Source organism: Pleurodeles waltl, chromosome 5, assembly GCF_031143425.1.
Source record: "Pleurodeles waltl isolate 20211129_DDA chromosome 5, aPleWal1.hap1.20221129, whole genome shotgun sequence".
Classification (NCBI taxonomy): domain Eukaryota; kingdom Metazoa; phylum Chordata; class Amphibia; order Caudata; family Salamandridae; genus Pleurodeles; species Pleurodeles waltl.
Window position 1 is genome coordinate 1,092,892,323 of NC_090444.1, and position 23,588 is coordinate 1,092,915,910.

Sequence of the window (23,588 nt, forward strand, 5' to 3'; positions counted from 1 at the left end):
TTAAGTGGATCACTGACATAATATAGATGCACACAATAACAAAACACAAAAATATTGTAAAATAAATATTGTTAACAAAAATATTGCCTTTCTATACTTAACTAATAAAGCCACAAATATTGAGAACACAAATATCATTGTCAAAAATATAGATTTTTACTTTTATTGAAAACACAAATATCAGAAACAAAAGTATTGTTACCTTTTAATAAACATATGATATCTCAAAATGAAAGCCTCACACAATATCTACTTCAATAATATTGCCAAAAACCACTATTTGCATTAAACAAATAAGTACAATAAACATCAAACACTATATACATATGTTGAAATAAACAATGTTATTACATCACCAAAAATAATTATAATTCACCTCAAATTAATATGTAACTAAATACAATGTAAGCAAAAAACAAATTACACAAACGGCAAACATTTATACAACAATCTAAATATTAATATTTAAATATATATGTAACTATATAAATAATAATTATATATATATTTATTTATATATATATGTATATATGTGTATATATATATATATATATATATATATATATATTTATTTATCAAAACAAAACCGTCTTATTGTAAAGAGGAGACCGGACCAAGGCTACAGTTGAAACAAGTTGGGTTGGATGTCTGTAAATCCTATTTTGTGTTAAACAGCATTTCACAGTGCCATGGAGTTTGGACTCTTCTTTATGATAAGAAGGTTTTGTTTTGATAGATAGATAGAGATACTGGAACCCGTACCGGACCGGCCAGTTGCATCCTCCATACTCAGGATTGTTTTGTGGTGTGTGTGTGTTTGTGTGTATATATATATATATATATATAAATATATATATATATATATATATATATATCCACACTTCACCTTCAATCATATATTCAGGAATCAGCACTCCGGAGCGTGTATTCGAAATGTTTTTACTTAGACGCGACAGGAACGTGTTTCGGCATAACTGCCTTCATCGGCCTGCCGGCTGCCATTTTAATTCATTATTTATACGCTTTCAACATGATCGTCTTTTTTCTCAATGTACTCAATATTTCCCCATAATCGAATCTTCCACATTTTTTAAATATGTCCCATAGGAATAGTTACTCACAATTATATACAAAAAATTGTAAATTGCACTTAAAAAAACACTGATGCAGCAACTTCAATGTGTTACCGTGAAATCGCCCAAACTTAAGACGTAACGATGATAATCACTAAACAATACTCAGGAATTCACCCAAACTTATGACATAACGTTGATAATCGCTGAACAGTACTCCGCCCGATCATTATGGCAAAACCTTCTTACTTATCAAAACAAAACCATATATTATGTGTTCATTACCGCAAATACAGATTACTTGGCTATCAAATGGGGAAATATTGAGTACATTGAGAAAAAAGACGATCATGTTGAAAGCGTATAAATAATGAATTAAAATGGCGGCCGACAGGCCGATGAAGGCAGTTATGCCGAAACGCTTTCCTGTCGCGTCTAAGTAATAAAATTTCGAATACACGTTCCGAAGTGCTGCTTCCTGAATATATGATTGAAGGTGAAGGGTGGATTTATAGAATGCGGTGGCGCACATTTAACGAGCAGCACCATTGGCGATTTGGTGCGGAGTGACCACACCGAAGTACAATGATAATATATATATATATATATATATATATATATATATTGATATTCAAATTCAGAACAATCAAATTCCATATTAAATATTATAAATGAAAACAAAATGAGTGCTTAACGGATACAAAAGTTCAAACTAAAACTAAACTAACCAATAAAATCATACTATAACAGGCTTAACTAATTAAGCCACACAAACAATTACATCAAGAATATAAAAGATTTTAACAGATTTTATCAAAGAAAGGAACTCGCCGGTTCTTCTGATCAGACCCTAAAAAAGAAATGTATACATCTCAACAACTACCATGCAAAGTAAGTAAAACTTATATTTATACTAAAACTTACTTGTAATTAAAATTAGACTTTTGTAAAAAATCAAATAAGTAACAAAACACTCTCTAACTTCTATCACCCTACATGCATTTGCTAAGGGAAAATACTACAACTTCGGAAAGAGCTAACCTGCCAAAGTCAACGCCAATCACAAATCAGAAAAAGTACATTAAAAAGTATGTATATATAAAATATTCTCAAATAGAAATTCACTCCCTAAGCAATTAAAACCAAAACAAGTGACTTGAACATCTACAAACAGTCAACAAATAAACATTCAAAAAGAAAGCACCTGCTCCACATTACAAGAGCCCCCAAAGGAAAAGCAGCAACATTTAAAAGAAACGTACATATGAGTATAAATAATAAAACCAGTTGCATAATAAATAACATTTGAAAATTTTAATTATGTATACTATTAAACTTCAAAATGTCAGGAACAGCAAAATACATAACATCCCAGAATGGAGAGCAATTACTAAGTCACATTGGTTATACCTACAACCAAGAAAGAACATTGATGGAAAATGTGAATTGAAAATGCACCAAATATTACTCTAATGCATGCAATGCGAGGGACACTACAAAAGATGATGTTATAATTAATCTAAGGTAACACAATCAGCCCTTCAAAAGTAGCAGAAATAAAGTAAGGGAGGTATTGCAACATATAAGATAGGCAAGCACTAGCTTCAAAGAGCCCACAACAAAAATTCTAAAAGAGACACTCTCTAAAGTCGCTGAACACATCACATGCCAACTACCACTTATACCCACTTTAAACTTTCAATTGTACAAACTAAAAAAGCCACCATTGATACTCCTCCTGCCCGTAGATGATACCAAAGTATAGCAATACCTCAACACCTAAAAATTACACATAATGAAGGTTCTTTCCTGTTATATGATAACTTAAACATTGATAGGCAAATCATAATATTGTCTACAGCAGATAACTTACAAAAACGAAGCCACTGTCAAACCTAGATAATGGATCAGACCTTCCAAATGTGTCTTAAAAGATTCATTCAGATATACACCATACTTTGTGAATATCAAAACAGAAATATTCCTTTTATATATGCCCTTTGTCACGGTGTCTTTTCCTCTGGATCTGCACGCTGCTGAACAAGAAGGCCCACCTCCCGGCCTCACCAACTCAGAAAGCTTTAATAGCACAGAGTTATGATGAAGCGAGGCGGGGGGGAAGGGAATTAGGGTAGGGAACAGCTGGGAGAGAGATCTGAAAAGGAAAAGGTTAGAACAAACATGCATATACTCATTAATGACGATCTAATTCACCATTAGAGCCTTAGCGTACATGCATCTCCATAACACCACATTGAAACTCTTTGTGATTGGGTAATAGCCTCTTCTGTAAATCACAACACCAGAATGAACTGAGACCTCCGAGTCCCAAGAAGACCAGAGTTTTAGACAACGGACACTCTCTTAAATATCAATCATAGAACCACTTATGCATTGATAATATCAATCATAGAACCACTTATGCATTGATAAAACTCTAAACATTAGATCTCAGTTTTAGAAGACTCGTAAGCACATAAAGATGTCTTTTCACATAATATAAAACACCTTAATATCTATCTCACATATCATGCATCCTAAAACAATGAAACTGTGATTTCTTTATCTCTTAAACCCTTTTTCGATAAATGTTCTCCTGTACATGAAAAACGCTTTAAGTATTGAGCCAAGGGCACTTTACTTTCTGTGAACTGAAGTGCTTTCAAATATTGTGGCCAAAGCGCCTTTTTTCTCCTCTGGAACTGAAGCGCTATGCCAATGCGCATTTATTCCTTTTGATTGGAGCTGTAACGCCGCGCCTTGACACGGCGTCTCTCTCTGCCCTCACGGCAGGTACACGCTGCCAACACTCGGAGTGCCGTTCCCCACGTTTTTTGGTAGCGCGTTCTGGGAAGCGTGTATTACGCTCCCGGTCGCATTACACTTACCAGTAGTCATTTTTTCTTTCTTTTTGTTGGCGGTGGGTTTTTTCTGGTCTTTTTCCTTCTTGCCTTCCCATGCTTGTTTCCATCTTGTCTTCTTCCTGTTCATGTCCCAGCATGCTCTCTTTGTTTTTTATACTGCCTTCTTTTTCCTATTTTTGTCTATGGGCTTTTTCCAATTCAAGATTGGGTCCTTTCCCTTTCCTGTGATGTCACTTCATTTTTTTCAGTATATAAGTCAGTCAGTCTTGCTCTACCTTGCGTTGCAAAACATTTCATTTGAGTTGTGCTCTTTGCTGCTGTTCTTCGTTCCTGCTTTGTGTGCCTTTGATTATTTTTGCTTTTTTTTTGTTTCTGTTGTCAAGTTCTGTTTTTTTTTCTTCTCTTCAGGAGTTCCTGTTTGAGGTTTTTCCCCAGTGTTGGGGTTTTTTCCCTCTGGGACTTTTTCTGGAGGGTACGGTCTGCTTTGGTGTTTCCTGTCAAGCGGCACTTTGGCTACTAGAAAGGGTCGCCCTTATCTGGGATTATTCGGAACCTGTAGAAGACCGGGGGTGTTCGCCAACCCTGTATCCAGAGGTGAGAAGTCAAGCGCAGTTCGTAACAGATTGCAACGCCAAAAGACTCCGCGTTGCGATACCGCCATGGAAGATACACAGGGAGAGGCAGCAGAAAATGCTCAAGCCATGCTGCAGACTGTCCAACAACAAGCCCAAGAGTTACAGCAGCTACAGGCAGAGAACACTGCACTATGACAGGTCTTGTCTTCCCGATCAATGGACATACTTCTCGATATTCTTGAGATCCTCTAAAGATAAAGGAATTTTTGGATGCCCTGACGGTTTTCTTTGCCTTTCGACCACTCCAGTTTTTCTCGGATAAGGCTAAGATGGGCTATCTGATCAGCGCCTTGTCTGGTCCTGTGCTTGTTTGGGCAACTCCTCTGGTTTCAGCAGAAGATCTAGTCCTGGCTAATTATCCCACTTTCCTGACTCTTTTCAAACAGATGTTTGAGAGGCCTAGGGTAGAAGCAGCAGCTGAAGAAGACTTATGTGACATTCAGCAGGGCAATCAGGATGTTCTGCAGTATATAACTTGTTTCAAACAGCTGGCAGCTGAAACCTCTTGGGTGGAACGCACCTTTATAACCCTATTTCGCTGAGGCCTGCGTGAAGAAACTAAAGATGAGCTTGTACATTCTTCTCAGGCCTGTTCCTTGAAGGAATTAATGGATCAAGTTATGAACATCGAAAATAGACTTTGAGAGCGCAAGATGGAGAGACGTAGAACGCGAACTCCATACTAGTCTGGTATTTTTGTACTAGCATTCGGCGAACGGAAAATGTTCCATCCGAAGCTTCTCCGTCTCCCCCTGACGAACCCATGCAGATCGATCTTGTTTGTGTCCCAATGACGGAATCAGAAAGGGAGGATCAAAGACGAAAAGGACTTTGTCTTTATTGTGGTAAGGCTGGCCATCTGATTCGTAGTTGTCCGGTACGTCCTTCAAGACCTGCGGAAAACGCCAACTCCCGTCCCCTTTTAAGGAGGAAGGAGACGGGAGGAGTTGAAGTACCATCAATCTGTTCCTCCAGAGAAAGTATGTCCACCCTGTTTATCCTCTCGGTCAAGTTACAAGGTTCACAGAATCAAGAAGAACATCTCCTGGCGCTCATAGATTGTGGAGCCAGTGGAATCTATTTGGATGAGACCTGGGCTATGAATAAAGGAATTCCCCGTATTCCTAAAGAAGCTCCTGAGCAGGTACACACAGTGGATGGCTCTCCGTTAACCTCAGGACCTGTGGTGGCCTCAATTCCTACACTTTGTTTGACATCTGGGGGGCATCAAGAACATGTTGCCTTTGACCTCATAGCCTCACCAAATCATATCATGATTTTAGGAATGCCCTGGTTAACTCGACACAACCCCTATATCAATTGAGAAACAAGAACTATATCTCTAACGTCTTTGTTTTGTCAACAAAACTGTTATTCTACTAACTCTTCATAGACTCCTAAAAGGCCCTGTCAGTCAACCAGGGATATTACTAAATCTATAAATATGATCCAGGGAGTTCCAGATTGTTATCAGGAATATATCAGGATTTTTCAGAAATCTAGTAATCCAATTTTACCGCCTCACAAAAGCTGTGACTGTGCTATTACCTTAGTCCCTGAAGAGGTTGTACCCTTTGGGCGAATATATTCTCTGACAGACCAAGAAAAGAAGGTGTTAAAGAAACGCTTAGATGACAACTTACAGAACGGATTAATCGCTCCTTCTACGTCTCCTGCTGGGGCTCCTCTCTTCTTCATCCCCAAGAAAACTAAGGATCTGCGTCCATGTGTTGACTTTTGCGAACTCAACATAACAACAATTAAGGATCGATATCCGTTGCCTTTAATTAGGGATATATTGGATGCCATTCAAGGAGCCAAGATATTTACCAAACTAAATTTAAGGAGTGCCTATCATCTTCTTCGGATCAAGGAGGGTGATAAATGGAAGACAGCTTTCCGTACTCCTTTCGGGCACTATAAGTACTGTGTCATGCCTTTTGCACTGACCAATGCACCTTCTGTTTTCCAACGATTTATGAATTCAGTGTTCTCATATATATTAAACCAATATGTAGTCATTTATTTGGATGATATCTTGATATTTTCCCGTGATCCTGAGCAACATAAAGATCATGTCCTGCAGGTCCTGGAAAGACTTAAGAAGAACCAGTTATTTTGCAAACCAGAGAAGTGTGAATTCCATAAGACCGAAGTAAAGTATTTGGGGTTCTGTATCAATCAACGCAGAATATCCATTGATCCTGACAAGGTCAGTGCCATTTTAGATTGGCCTTCTTCAGCGTCTATTAAGGAAGCGCAATGTTTCCTAGGTTTATCAAACTTCTATCATTAATTTATTCAGAACTTTGCCCACCTACAAAGTTTCATAACACAAACAATCAAGAAAGAGACCCTGAAGAAGGTCTTCGTCTGGACTGAAGATGCTGAACGCGCCTTTCAAGAGTTGAAGAAAGCCTTTACCAAAGCACCCATTTTGTTTCATCCTGACATTACCAAGAAATGTATTGTTGTGACTGATGCCTCAGACAGAGCTATTGGGGCAGTTCTGCTGCAGAAACAAGACAACGATGGATTGGAACATCCTATCTTTTATCTTTCTCATATCTTATCAGAAGCAGAACGCAATTATTCTGTACTGGAACGAGAATTTCTTGCTCTCAAAGTAGCATGTAAGGAATGGAGGCATTTTGTGATGGGTTCCAGAGAGCCTTTTGAAGCCAGGACTGACCATCGCAATCTCCAATGTCTTCGGAGTTTCCAGTGTCGCAACAGTCATCAAGCAAGATGGGCTTTCTTCTTTAGCCAGTATAATTTTGTGATCACGTACATACCTGGCTCCCAGAATTCAGTGGCAGATGCCTTATCCTGTAGATATCCTGACGTAGCAAAGAACTCCTTTCCACATCTTATTGAGTCTAGTAGAATTATCGGAGCTACTGAATCTTTTCAAGAACGTGTTAAGTCAGAGTACCAGTTTCTGTCTACTTCAGAATGGGCTAGAGTGACTCCTTTTTTGCAGAAGAAGTTCACTACTTCTATCATCATCATGCTCTTTTTTTACCTACCAAGAAAGTGCAGACAGAAGCACTACAAATGTGTAATGATTCCCTGAAAGCCAGTCATCGAAGAATCAGGAAGACCTAGGAGCTGCTTCAACAATCATTTTGGTGGCCTTAGCTTAAGACAGATACTGAAACCTATGTGTCAGCATGTCCAGTATGTGCTCAGACTAAGACACCCCGAACTAAGGCGGCAGGTTTATTAAGACCTTTACTGGTTCCCTCAGCTCCTTGGTGTACTCTATACACAGATTTCATATGTTCTTTACCTACCTCCTCTGGTAACCATGTAATCATGGTGACAGTAGATTCATTCACCAAGATGGCACACTTCTCAGCCTTAAAGAAACTACCGACAGCCCCGGAAATGAGTAGCATCTTTATGCAGGATATTTTTCGCCTCCATGGTCTCCCGCAAGAGGTAATTTCGGACAGAGGACCTCAATATGTGTCACGTTTCTGGAGAGCCTTTTGTGCCTCATTTAACATTGAGATCCCCTAATCCTCTGGTTTCCATCCGCAAACAAATGGTCAAACTGAAATAGTGAATCAAGAACTTCAACAGTATCTGAGATGTTACTGTAATGCCACACAAAGTAATTGGTCGGAGTTTCTTGCTCTTGCAGAGTTCTCCTATAATAACACCATACATAGGGGCATATTTATACTCCGTCTGCACCGAATGTGCGTCAAAACGTTTGACGCACATTCGGCGCAAACCTTGCCCCATAGTTAAACTTTGACGCCGAGCCTGCGGACATCAAAATCCCCCCGTGTGCGTAATTTTCTGGATGCGGGAAACCGCCTTGCGTTAATGATATGCAAGGTAAGCGTTCCCGTCCCAAAAATGACTTAAACGCCCGTGCGTCGTATTTATGCTACCGGGCAAAAAACCACGCACGGCCGGGAGGCGGACTCGGAAAATGACGCTAGGCCGATTTGCGTAAAAAATTAACGCCTGGGTCAGGGCAGGCGTTAAAATGGGGCAAACACACCTGTATTTAATCAGAACACACAGAAACAACAGCAGAGCAGCAAAAGGAAGATATGGAGGTGCTTCTCACCCAGCGTGCACGCAGACGCAGAGCACATCAACAACAACAGCAGCTTCCACAACACCAGCAGGGACCCCAAAGGCAACGCAGAAGGCAGGAGAGGATATTCCGCACCAGGACAAACCTTCATGGCCTCAGGGAACATGACATCATCCAGAGGTACAGGTTGAACGGCAAGCCATTCAGCAGCTGCTGCGCAACATTGAGCCACAGTTGGCACCCAGCTTGCAGACACCCCGCACCATCCCAACAGAAACCAAGCTGTACTTCACATGTTGGCAAGTGGCTCCTTTCAAATCACTGGCGCCCTGGTTGCTGGGATCTCACAGCCATCATTCTCCGCCTTCCTGCCCAAGGTACTGGATGCCATCATCAGACTCACACCCCACCACATCTGCTTCCCAAACTCACAGCAGAAGCAGCAGGAGAAAAAACAGGGGTTTTACCTCATTAATGGATTTCCACACGTCGTACTGCACACATGTACGCCTTGTGCCACCTGCTGCAACTGAACATCTATACTGGAACAGGAAGCACACACACTCCATCAATGTGCAGGCCATTGTCGATCACCAAGGATTGATCACCAGCATCGTGGCAAAGTATCCTGGGAGTGTACATGACTCATTCATCTTCCGTCACTGTACCATCAATCAACACTTCCAGGATGGACGATATGGCAATGGACTATTTGTTGGTAAGTAGAGAAACCTACCTATATACACACTGCACAGCAACCCTCTAGGACAAACAACACATACACCACGACAGCAACATGTGAACAGGAACACACTGAGGTCGTGACACCGCTAGGCATGTTTGATAGGTCTGCAGTGAACCTGTCACACATCTGAAATTAGTGTACAGTCAAATGTTAAGACGTCAATGATCACAACGTATGGAAAGGTGTGGCTAATTGTCACCTTGCAAAATGTAAGCGTCTCACTGATGATTAAATTAATCAATTGCATATGTCTAAAAGTATGAGATGTCCAGGGTACATAGATGCTAACGTGTTACCACCACTGTCAAATTGAATTTGTGAATGGAACTATCATCTCACCCCCAGTGAAGACACAGGAACACCTGTATCACAAGTCACAATGCTAGGGAGTACACATTGTACTGCAAATCCCAAAACATACTGCTGACAACTGGTCAGCAGGCAAACACTCGCTCAGCCAAGGAAACAACCCAATGCAGATGGTACATCCTAGGAGCCTAGGAATCAACACAATAACATAAAAGAGTCACAGACAACACAAGACAACTACTGCAATGCAAGGTGATATTAATGGGGCAAGCTACATCAACATGTTCTCAATAATTTTCTCTTTTAGCTGATCAGAGGTATGGGATCCAGCCATGGATTATGACACCATTTGGCAACCCAAGCACTGCAGCAGGGCATGCCTACAATGAGGCACATAGGAGGACACGCACCATAGTCGAGAGGACCTTTGGCATCCTAAAGTCGAGATTCAGTTGCCTCGACATCACTGGTGGCAGCCTCCTATACTCACCAGAAATGTTCTGCAAGATCATTTTAACATGTGCCATCCTGCAGAACATTTGTGTACGAAGGAACATTCCCCTATTAGAACCAGAGCCACAAATGCCTGAAGAGGAGGAAGAGGAGGATGCTGGCCTGCAACATGAGGGGGACCAACAAAACACAGCTGCTGGATTGCGTAGTCGCCAACATATTGTGAACAATGTCTTTTGAAACAACTCACCATCACCACTGTATCAACATATGTAAATAAACACCTATAATAATCACCATATTATGGTCTGGGTAATCATCTTTGCTCACCTTTATCTCTAACTATCAGAATAAGAGTGTAGCCTCATGGAGCATTGATGACATTCTGATCAGGACACAGAAATTTCCAAAGCAATTGTGATGGGTATTATACAACAGTCACATTCACACACACTGTAAATGACATATATCCTGTACATTTCACCTTTGAAGGGCAATAGCAGAGGACCACACCTATTTCACACATACATGTTGGCAACATGGTTCATCGCAGCATATGGCACACAAGTAAGACACCATCCGTCAATAAGGGAAAAAAAGCCCCATACATGAGGCAGTGGATGTGCTATTGCATTGGTAACAGGAATGTATGACCAGACCCTTGTCAGCAGTAAGTCGTATAGCACCTATCTTTGCAAGGACTATCTGTGACTAGAATTCCATCTAAGCAGAACATAGACAGCACAAGTGCCACACCTATGGCAAGCATTGCGCACATGACTTCCTGTTCCTGGCCATCTTTTCCTTGGTCCTGCGCTTGCAGTCATGCCAGCATTTCTTGCACTCGATGACTGTTCTGTGTACTTCTGCCACACTGTTAATCTTGTCAACAATTTGTTGCCATATTTCCTCTCTCCTACTGATTGGCAACTTTGAGGTGACAAACAGTTGGTGCTGGTGTTCCGTCACCTCTTTCACCAGAATTTCCTGCTCCTCTGCACTGAAGCGACACTTTCTTTTCTTCTTCTCCCTGTCCTGGGTCTTGTATGGGTCCTCCTGGCTGGTTCCTGGTCTGTTGTCATCTTCCTTGGGTCTGTACAGGCATCTGGGATCCATTTTGGCTCTCCTCTGCTGAAATGGCTGTGTTTGCGGTGATTTTTGACGCTATTGCGTGAAAAAACGCTGCATATCCGGTGTACGGTGTCGTAAATCAGCTCACAGTCATTTCCGCTGCGTTAACATCGTTTTCCTTTACGACGTGACCCTGCGGTGTGCGTAAAAAAAATGACTCACGCCTGTGGTTTGCGCCGCCGTGTGTCAAAGTATAAATTTGACGCCCGCACTGCACACAGAAATGGCGTTAGCCGGCGGTAATATTTTTGACGCAAAACTGCGTTGGCGCAGTTTTGCGTCAAAAAGTATAAATATGGCCCACAGTGCGACCAAGACCACACCTTTTTATTGCACCTATGAATTCCATCTGAGGACTTTCTCTACGGTTTCCCGAACATCCTCTTTTGTTCCTGCTGTCACTTCTTTTTCACGTCAGATCCGCCAAATCCAGCGCCTACTTCATACAACTCTCTTAGCTTCGAAACAAGCAATGAAACGAAAGGCGGATCGTTATTGACAAACAGCACCTTTGTATCAAGTGGCCCACAAGGTGTGTCTTTCTTCCAGATTCCTTCCTTCCCCATTTTCTATCAATAAATTCAAACCATGTTTTTATGGACCCTTTCGGATTTTGCAAATCTTGAATCTTGTTGTGCGTCTCTGCTTACCTCATACCTGGAGGGTTCAACCTGTTTTTCATGTGTCCCAGTTAAAACCCTTTATTCCGGATCCTTACCCCCGCCATTTCCAGCGTCCTCCTCCTCTTTCCATTAACGGACAGCCTGAATAGGAAGTCCAGGAAATTTGTGATTCCAGAATTTTTCGGCGCAGACTGCAATATTTGGTTCACTGGAAGGGCTACCCTCTCAGTGACTGTTCTTGGGAGGATGCTTCCTCCGTCCATGCTCCCCGTTTGGTTCGCCTGTATTTTTACCTTCATCCTGACAAACCTGGGGCCTCAGGGAGGGGACCTACTGTAACTCTGCACCTTGACGCAGCATCTCTCACTGTCCTCGCGGCAGGAACGCGCTGCCGACACTCGGCGCACGGTTCCCCATGTTTTTTGGTAGCACGTCCTGGGAAGCGTGTATTACGCTCCTGGTCGCTTTACACTTACCGGTAGTCATTTTTTCTTTCTTTTTGTTGGTGGTGGGTTTTTTCTGGTCTTTTTCCTTCTTGTCTTGCCATGCTTGTTTCCATCTTGTCTTCTTCCTGTTCATGTCCCAGCATGCTCTCTTTGTTTTATATACTGCCTTCTTTTTCCTTTTTTTGTCTATGGGCTTTTCCCAATTCAAGATGGTGTCCTTTCCCTTTCCTGTGATGTCACTTCCCTTTTTTCAGTATATAAGTCAGTCAGTCTTGCTCTACCTTGCGTTGCAAACACTTCATTTTGGTTGTGCTCTTCACTCCTGTTATTCGTTCCTGCTTTTTGTGCCTTGGATTGTTTTTGCCTATTTTTTGTTCCTGTTGTCAAGTCCTGTTTTTTCTTCTTCTCTCTAGAAGTTCCTGTTTGAGGTTTTTCCCAAGTGTTGTTTTTTTTTCCCTCTGGGACTCTTTCTGGAGGGTACGGTCTGCTTTGGTGTTTCCTGTCAAGCGGCACCATGGCTACTAGAAAGGGTCGCCCTTATCTGGGATTATCCAGAACCTGTAGAAGACCGGGGGTATTCGCCAACCCTGTATCCAGAGGTGAGAAGTCAAGCGCTATGTCAATGCGCGTTATTATTGTGAACTGAAGCGCTTTATCAAAACCGCGTTGCTGCCGTGAATTGAAGCGCTTTTTCTTGAGCGCGTTGTTGCCGTGAACTGAAGGGCTTTACTGAGCGCATGGCTGCCGTGAACTGAAGCGATTTACTGAGCGTGTTGCTGACATGAACTGAAGCGCTTTACTGAGCGCGTGGCTGTCCTGAACTGAAGCGCTTTACTGAGCACGTTGCTGCCGTGAACTGAAGCGATTTACTGAGCTCGTGGTTGCCGTGAACTGAAGCGCTTTACTGAGCGTGTGGCTGCCGTGAACTGAAGCGCTTTACTGAGCGCGTTGCTGCCGTGCACTGAAGTGCTAAAATCAAATGGCCTAAAACGCCATGCTCGTTAGGCTAGGGGAATGCTGAAAGTTAAGGAGAAACATCTCCCTTCTGACTTGGGCTCTTCACAACCTTACCGCCCACAAGTACGACCTACTCGTGTCTGAATTCCAAATTGAATAACCGGAATCTACGAGTTTCTACCAAGCTGCCTTTGAAGAAATTCTGCTTTGCTCCAGAGGAAGGTCCCTTGAGGTCTGACTGCATCGAAGTCTTCAAAATAGTGAGCCACGAGCTTGGGTGTGGCTGGGCTTTCTCGGCCAGCCACACCACAAGATGGCTGCTGCCTCTAAAAACACGGGGAAATGTAGTCCCTTCATAGAATAATACTGATAAGTGCATCCTGACCACCAATGGACTGAACCTGCAGCTATGTGAGCTTTACCACAGGGCAAACGATGGTGCTGGCCATTCTTGGAACAAGCAGGGATGACCAGAGGTGTGCATAAAGCGCTGCAAATCCGCGCAGCAGACCTTCTGGTGGAACCTGGACCACGCACAGACTTGATCCTGACATTACACCCCTCTCCCAAGCACGGTCCAGGGCCGGGTTTTTCAGGAAGGAGGAATTGACATCGCCACACCAAACGTGGTGAATGGACATTTTTTGCAGGTTCCCAAGAGTCATTTTCTGGTCCGTATCCTTTCCAGGACACCAGGTACCAAAGAGAAGACCCCCGATATTTGGAGTCTAAGATAGCTCGCACTTGATATTCCCAGTGCCCTTGGACTAAGAGAGGAGCAGGTTGTGTGACACTTGAGGGCGAAGCTAGTTTAAGAAGTGAAGTGTGAAATACTGGGTGAATTTTCAAAGACAATGGTAACTTCAGTTTATATGTTACTGGATTCACTTGTCGTAAAACTTCATAGGGTCCCATGAATTTTGGATGGGACATATTTGTATTTTTGAATACAAAGTTTTTTGTGTACAACCAAACTCTATCTTTGTCCGTATATTGAGGACCAGGCTGGTGTTTCTTGTCATATTGTATTTGATCTTTTTTCTTAGCTTCATGGAGATTTGTTTGCAGTTGTGAATGTATCTTCTTCATATGCGTTAGCATGTCTATAACTGCCGGAGTAGTTTGTGTTGAAGCCGGTAATGTGAGTGGCAAAATATGTGGATGGCAACCATGTAACCCATAGAAAGGTGTTGAGTTTATCAAGGAATGATGAGAGTTATTATAAGCCAGTTCAGCTAGCCACAAGAGATCCAACCAGGTTTTTGGAGATTTTGTTGCATAACATCATAACTATTGTTTCAGGGTTTGGTTTAGTCTCTCTGTTTGACCATCCGTTTGTGGATGATAACTATTAGACAAGGTTGAATCAATTCATAAAGCCTTGCACCATTGTTGCCAAAAGCGTGCAGAGAACTGTGTTCCTTTGTCAGAGAGGATGAATTTTGGAAGTCCATGAAGGCAAACAATGTTTTCTAGGATAATAGTTGCTAAGGTGTCAGAGGTTGGGTGCCCTTTACAAGCGGTGAAATGAGCATATTTGGTAAGGCTGTCCACTACCACTAAAATGGTTGTAAATTGTTTTATTTGCAGAAGACCAGACAAGTCCATTGAGAAATGTTCCCATGGATGATTGGGAACAGGTAGAGCTATTAGTAGACTTTTAGGTTTGCGATGTTCGCTTTTGCATCTTGCACATATGTCACATGATTGTAGCATTTGCTTAAGATCGTGAACGAAGGTAGGTCACCAAAAATACCTCTTCATGAGTTCTATTGTTTTTTGAGGACCTGGATGACCTGCCAGAGGTTGACAATGTAACCAATGAAAAGCTGTTTCTCTTAACTCCTCTGTAGGCAGGAAAACCCGAGATTCATGTATCGGTAAACCTTGTCGAATGGACCTTTTGGTGTCTTGTTGTAACCACTCTTGCCACTTGGTGATATGAAAATGTTTACAAATAAGATCAAAGAATTTATCAGCTGCTATTAAACATAGTACCTTTGAAGGTGTTATAATAGGCATGGGTTTTTGTTCGGTATGAGTAATCGAAGAATCTTGCCTAGACAAAGCATCTGCCTTTTGATTATCAACTCCTGGTCTAAAGGTCACTATGAAATCAAATTCTGCGAAGAATAGCATCCATCTCAATTGTCTGGGAGTCAATAGTCTGGCAGAACTCATAACTTGTAAATTTATGTGATCAGAATATACAGTTATGGTGTGTTTTGCTCCCAACAGATAATGGCCCTCATTCTGACCTTGGCGGTCGGCGGAGAGGCGGCGGTCGGACCGCGAACAGACCGGCGGTCAGAAAAATGGCATTCTGACCGCGGCGGTCACCGCCGCAATCGACTGCCACATCCCCACTCCGACCCCCACGGCGGTCATGACCGCCGGGCTGGAGTTTGCGCACTCCGGCCCGGCGGTCGTCCCAAGACCGCCAACGGTATCATGACCCTGCCTACCGCCGCGGTTTCTGGCGGTCGGGAACCGCCATGCGAACCATGGCGGTAAGCACTATCGGGGCCAGGGAATTCCTTCCCTGGCACTGATAGGGGTCTCCCCCACCCCCCACTACCTGCCCGAGTCCTCCCCCCACACCCTCCACCCCCCTGCCACCCCCCAGAGGTGGTACGAACCCCCTCCCCACCCCCACCCCGACATGCACATACATGCACCCCGACATGCACACACCCCCAACATGCACATATACACACCCCCTACACACACATACACAACGGGGACACATACCCGCACACATACATGCAGACATGCGCACCTGCCGAACAGCACACATTACCCATAGACACAGCAGCACCCCCCGCCCGCATACACGCACTCACACACCCCCTCTACACACTCACACGCACACCCCCATGCACGCCCACATCACACAACACCCCCCTCCCCCTCCCCTCACGGACGGTCAACTTACCTTGTGTGTTGGTCCTCCGGGAGGCGACGGGAGCCATGGGGAGGTGACCGCCAACAGAACACCGCCAACAGAAGACCGCCACACAGATATGTGGGTCGTAATTCTGTGGGCGGTGTTCTGCTGGCGTGGCGGTGGAGGTTGACCAGTCTCCACTTTTCCGCCGACCGCCAGTGTGGCTGCTGGCGGTTTCCCGGCGGAACGCTCCCAGCGGTCGGAATGCGCACAGCGGCATACCGCCGCAGTCGGCGGTCTTCACCGCGGCGGTAACTCGGCGGTCTCGCGAAAAGACCGCCAAGGTTAGAATGAGGGCCAATGTCTCCATTCCTTAAAAGCATTGCAAATTGCCAATAAATCTTTTTCGGCTATGGTGTAGTTCTGTTCTGCTTCATTCAATTTCCTTGATGCATAAGCGATGGGGTGCACCTGTCCTGTTTCTCTATGACGTTGAGATAAGATGGCTCCCACATCAACATCGGATGCATTAGCTTCCACTATGAATGGTTCCTCCACATTTAGGTGAGCTAGGATGGGAGCTGTAGTAAAGGCCCTTTTCAATTCTTAAAATGCTTCCTCAGTTTCTTGGGACCAGTTGAGGATGGCCTTTTTTCTTAGCAATTTACTGATTGGTGCCACCTTTTGGGAGAAATTATGGATGAAGCGTTGATAAAAATGTGCAAATCCCAAAAAGCATTCAGCATCATGTAATGATTTTGGTGTGGGCCATTCAGACACTGCTTGAATCTTTCTTTCAGTCATTTGCATGCCATTTGGTGTTAAAATGACTCCTAGAACTTCTTTGGAATGAAATTCGTATTTACTTAATTTACGGAATAAATTGTGCTTTTGCAGGGTTTCCAGTACCTTTTTCACATGTTCTTCATGTATTTCCTCTGAGTCTGAATAAATCTATATATCGTCTATAAAAACGATAACAAAGATGTCCAAATACTCTCTCAGAACATCATTTAGAAAGTATTGAAAGGCTGCTGGAGCATTACATAGACCAAACGGCATCACTAGATACTCGAAGAGGCCATAACGAGTTTTGAAAGCCGTTTTCCACTCATCTCCCTCTCGAATTCGAACTAAGTGATAAGCACCTCGTAAGTCAAGTTTGGTATAGATAACAGTGGCTTTTACTTGGTCTAACAAGACTGGAATAAGAGGCAGTGGATATTTAGTTTTGACTGTGATCTTATTGATTGCTCTGAAGTCAATACAAGGCCTCAAATCACCATTAGCTTTGGGTATGAAGTATAGGGGAGAAGCTGCTGGAGACCGTGATGGCCGAATCAACTTGTTGGCCAAACATTGATCAAGATATTCTCGTAGGACTTGATTTTCTTTCTCAGATAAAGCATAGATTCTACAATTTGGTATATTAGCGCCAGGTACTAAGTCGATCTGACAATCGTACGATCTGTGAGGTAGTAAGGAACTTTCTTTATTCTCACTGAAAACGTCAGAATATTCTGAGTATTGGGATGGCAGATCAACTTCCTTTTTTCAGCTGCAGTAGCAATGGAATGTTGAAACTCTTCTTTGTTTCTCTTCATTTGAAAAAAATTTTTTTGCACAAGAGGAAGAAGAAAAACGTAAAACCTGGTTGCGCCAGTCTATGCATGGATTATGTAACATTAACCACTGCATTCCAGGGATAAAACCATACTGGGGTGCTTGTATTATATCGAAGCGAATGATTTCACAATGGTTCTGGTTTTCATTATCTTTACAAATCATTTGGATTCGTGAAGTTTGCTTAGTAACTGGGCCTCCTGCCAATTCGCTACCATCAACTGCATAAACAACTTCGGGAATCTTTTTCCTGACACTGGGTATCTGTAAATCTAGTGCAGTCTGTTGATCCACAAAATTTCCTGTTGCCCCTGAATCAATTAGAACTTGTACTTTATGTATTTTTCCTTGCACAGTCATTTGTACTAGAATTCGGAAATGTTTGACATAACGGTTTGTGCATGAGCACAGTGAAGCCCAAGAGGTCCCCTTCATTTTTTCTTGGGCATTTTAGTTTTCCTGTGAGTCTTTCAAAGCAATAGCTATCTTTTTCTTTGTTTCGAAAGTTGGGTTCATTTTACCTTTGAGTTTCTTTTGACATTCCTTTATAAAATGACCCTTTTTCCGCAATATAAACACTGACCATTTTTTCGTCGTCTGTCCATTTCCTCGTTGGTCAATGATGGGCGGACAGTTCCGATATCCATTGGTTCAATCATTGAATCTGAGGATGCTTGAAGATGTCTGGGCCTTTCCAGACACCAATTAGTTTTTTTCCCATCTTCTCCTTACTCCTTTTCTTTCAGAGAGTCTATGATCTAACCGTCGTGTTAGATTAATCAAATCAGAGCAAGTTTCTGGTTGTGGTTCAACTTGGGCCAATACATCTTTCAGTTTGTCTTTTAACCCCTCATAAAATACTGCTGACCTTTTTTCCTCAGGCCAAGCAGTTTCCACAACTAGCCGGTTGAAATGGGACAAATACGTTATTAAATCTTTGTTTCCTTGGTGCAATTCTAGCAACTCTTTATCTGCAGACATAGTTATTGCGCGCCTATCAAATACTTTTTCAAATTCATCCACAAAACTGCGCCAATTATACAACAAGGGGTTGTCTACTCAAACTAAAGGCACAGCCCAAATAGCTGCATCACCACTCAGATACGATATCAGAAATGCAATTCTAGATTGTGCGTCCGGAAAAGCACTGGGATGACATGTAAAATGTAACTCCACCTCTGTGAGAAAAATGTGAACCTTATTGAAGTTGCCTGAAAACCTTTCTGGTGCAGCTAAAGGAATCTGTGGTGGAACGTTCACAGGTATGTTAGTAGGTGTGGCAACCATGGGGCGAGTAGTAGAATCAGACCATCCACCTTACTCTGTAACTTAGTTACTTTGCTAACCAAATTAGCTGTGACATTTTTTGAGTCTGTCAAATCTTTTTGCATCTGAGCTACCGCTTGCATAAGGGTGTCTAAGGTGGCCATTCTTGCACAGCTATCGTACAGACCAAAAGGAAAGTATTAACTCGTAGGCTCACTATTCTGTCACGGTGTCTTTTCCTCGGGATCTGCACGCTGCTGAACAAGAAGGCCCACCTCCCAGCCTCACCAACTCAGAATGCTTTAATAGCACAGAGTTATGATGAAGCCAGGCGGGGGGAAGGCAATTAGGGTAGGGAACAGCTGGGAGAGAGATCTGAAAAGGAAAAGGTTAGAACAAACATGCATATACTCATTAATGACAATCAAATTCACCATTAGAGCCTTAGCGTACATGCATCTCCATAACACCAGATTGAAACTCTTTGTGGTTGGGTGATAGCCCCTTCTGTAAATCACAACACCAGAATGAACTGAGACTTCTGAGTCCCAAGAAGACCAAAGTTTTAGGCCACGGGCACTCTCTTAAATATCAATCATGGTATTTATAGGCCAGCCACACCCCAAGATGGCTGCTGCCTTTAAAAACATGGGAAATGTAGTCCCTTCATAGAAGAGCACTGATAAGTGCATCTTGACTACCAATGGCCTGAACTTGCAGCTATGTGAGCTTTACCACAGGGCAAACAACGCTGCTGGCCATTCTTGGAACAAGAGGGGATGACCAGTGGTGCGCAGGGTGGAACCTGGACCGCGCACAGCCTTGATCCTGACACCCTTCTACCAAATAAATTATCTTGTGCTTTGAATTCTTATCTTAGACAACATTAAACATAAAACAAATAACTACTACCCACAAAAAATAATCATAGACTTTGAACAAGTGATGATTCTAACCATTGTACTCCCACGCACCCATTTTAAGCAGTTACTATTGTTTCAATCAAACAATCCACCAGGTGCTGATGGAATTTCTCTCAGGTACATTTAGTTAGGATGTGCTCTTTCATAATTAAATTGTACAACCCATCATAAGTGTCCACCTTATTACCTTTGATCCAGCCCTCTAGTGCTTTGACTAAACAGTCCACTAAGTCTACCCATGTTCTTTCTAAGAGTCCCTAAACTTCAGCCTGTACTCTTCTGTGGGAGTCCAAACCTTTTTGTGGGTGTTTCTTTCATATGTGTGTAGGACTCAGTCACCTCCTCAGGATGGATCATAAATCTATCTCTGCCCTTAAATGGGAATGACTCCCAGAGTAGAAAGTCCCAGTGATGAGATGGCATCCTCCTCATTCTGTAGGCCTTATCAAATGCTGCACACCATTTATCAATGTCATTACCATCACTAACTTTTGGGACAATCCCTTTAGGGATCTTTGTGTCAAAGAACTCATCTTGTTCCCCTCTTTTCTTTTTGCTGCCATCATCCGTGGGCCTCTTGGGCCTAAGGACCAGCCTAACCCTTCTATCTTCAAGGGCTATTTTCCTCTCTTCAAGTCTAAGCTTTTTCTTCTCCTAAGAGATTTGCATCAGCTTGTCCTCAAGAGTCTTAGCCACCCTACTAGTGGGGGGACTACTAGAGTGACTCCTATCACTTCTCAATGGTGAAGGGGGTCAGGGCAAAGGCTGAGAATTATGGTCCGCACCATCCTCCCCTTCATTTTATGGGCAAGAGCATCTCCCTCCACCTCTGGAGGTTCAACTTCTGAACAAGAAGCTTCCCTCTCTACTTTCTCTTCTTCATAGAGGCTGAAGGCCTTTTTCCAGGTCCTCCTTTTTGGCTGCAGCTCTATAGCCAATGTCTCTAGTTTTGCACAAAGCTCTCAGCTGACAGCTGGCAGGATGGACAAGTTGAGACTACTGGCATCCATTGTGCTTTTTACCCTAAGAGTTGGGACCTTAATAACAGAACTTTTGGAAAACAGAATTCCTAACTCACTAGGCCTATTTGGTTATCTAATGGAATGGGGTTCTTAACCAGAGTCCTTACAAGCCAATTGGAAAATCAAACAAAAATTGCAAAAAAAACTTTTTGATGTTAAAGTCAATTTAGTGGATTTCTCTTGCAAAATACACTTATGACCAAGTGGTACTGTGAAACACAAGTTCAAGATCCCACAGCTTAAATACCAACATAGGAAAGTGGATTATTATGTGGTGTGGGGGTTAGTCCTCACCATGAACATTCTCACAATACCCCAGAGATGGTCTTTGGATTCGCACTAGCAAATTCCTAACTCAGTCCTGGTAGAGTGACAAAAAGCCATCAGGCTTTACTTTGAGGAACCTGTGTTGAGCATTTCACAGCACAAACCTGGACAATAAGTAATTGATATGACTCGAAAGAAATCAATTTATTAAAATAGAGTTTCTTTTTATATAAATTTGGAAACCAAAATGAATAGTATAGGTCCTGCTCCAATCTAGGCCAATGTGGGGAAGGTGTTGGACACTACAAGGGTGACAAATACCATTTACACTCTAATATAAACAAAGTTGGGGACGATGTTGGACACTAAAGGGGTGACATTTACTACTCTTACTCCAATCTAAACCAATTAAGGGAAGGTGTTGGGCATTAAAAGGGTGACCTTTACTGTTCCCACTCCAATGTAAACCAATTTAGAGATGGTGTTGGGCACTAAAGGAGTGACCTTTACTCTTTCCATTCCAATCTAAACCAATTTGGAGAAGTGGTTTGACACTAAAAGAGTGACTGCAGAGTTTGTTCAAATAATAAACGCATTAAAAATTAATTATTAAAATTGTGTTTACTATGTTTTTTATAAATATGCCTATAGCATATAAAAGTACAACAAATATAAAAGTATACATCATAAATAATACATATTTATTCATTGTTCATAATTTAATTAGGCAACATTTCAAAAACATTTAAATTAAATGCAGATATAAAAAACAACATTTTTCCAACAATTTGTTTACAATGACATTGTAATTCTCAACATTTAAAACAATCCTTGAAATATTTTAAATTTGAAAAAAATATAAAACGTTAAATGTCATTTTTAGAAAGATTTACACATATTGTACATTTTCTCTATATTTAAACTATGTTAATCTTTAAAATATGTTTTTACATGCTCAGTCATTTATAATACATTCAAAATAAGTATAAACTATTATTTAGAAAAAAATGTTAATGTAACAAGATAATTGTTTAGATTTAACACCGTTCATTTTCATAACATTAAAATAATGAACATCAAGTTTAAACGAAAATATTAACTCTTTAAAAATCGCCCCACCCTTATCCCCAACAAACCCAACATGCTGCTACTAAATAAATATCTAAACACTATTTATACACATTAATACAAATAAAAATACAAATTTCAAAAATGTCATAATTTATAAATTATCTTACTAAAGACAAAAATAAAAAAACAAATGAAAAATATAAAATCAAACACTACAATTATATACATACAAAATAACACTTACAAACAATATTATATAAAATAATATTTTGCAAATCTGTACTTTTTACAAGAATATCATAAAAACATTAAAACAATATATTAACCTTTGATACTCTTGCTGACACTATTTTTGACATCCCGATATTCTTGACACAATATTTTGGTGTCACAATATTTAGTATTCAATATTATGCCTATACACCAAACTGGTCAAGCAGCTAGACCTCAGGAAGAATTAGAAGGCAATTCTTAAGCTATTCATGGTCTCATAATACAGTCAGATATCAGAAAGTTTGATTAGGGAAGTTTTTATACTTCGGTTTTCACAGGAAAAGATGTGCAAATATCAATGAAAGTTAGAAATAAACTGAATGTAACCCCTGAAAGGATGTTGTGGAAAGAACAGTCTTGCCAAAGATGGAAAAACTATAACATCTTACTCAGGATAAACATTGCTTCAGCAGTCCAGAATGTCAAAAATTGAGAGAGGGAGCTTTGCTCTAAATGTCTAGCAGGTATGGAAAGAGCCTTTTGCCATTTCTTTACCAGGCAGCAATTTTTTTTCAATGGGATGAATATCTTCCAAGGTTGATCTATATAAGAGCAGGCTTGAGCTTTAAATATTGAGGCCCAGATTTTTTGTTTAAGTGGTACAGCACTGTGCTACACCAAAAATAGCAGTGTCGCACTGCACCACTTTAGAAATGAAGATGTGTGCCATATTTAGAGGACTATGGTGCACCCCTGCGTTTCACCTTGAGCTGGCGCTGAATTAAGCTGCATAGAGCTTATGCAGGCATCCTTACACCATAGTGCGAGGGTGTCTGGGTTGACAAGATAAATTGTTCATGTGCAGGAAGGTGTCCCTTCCTGCACATAAACAATCCATAATGATGATTTGGCACTTCTATGTGTACTGCAAAATGCAGCACATATAGAAGTATCAAAGCAAAGATTTTTTATGTGCAGGAAGGTGTCCTTTCCTGGACGTAAACAATCGTCCATGGCATTTTA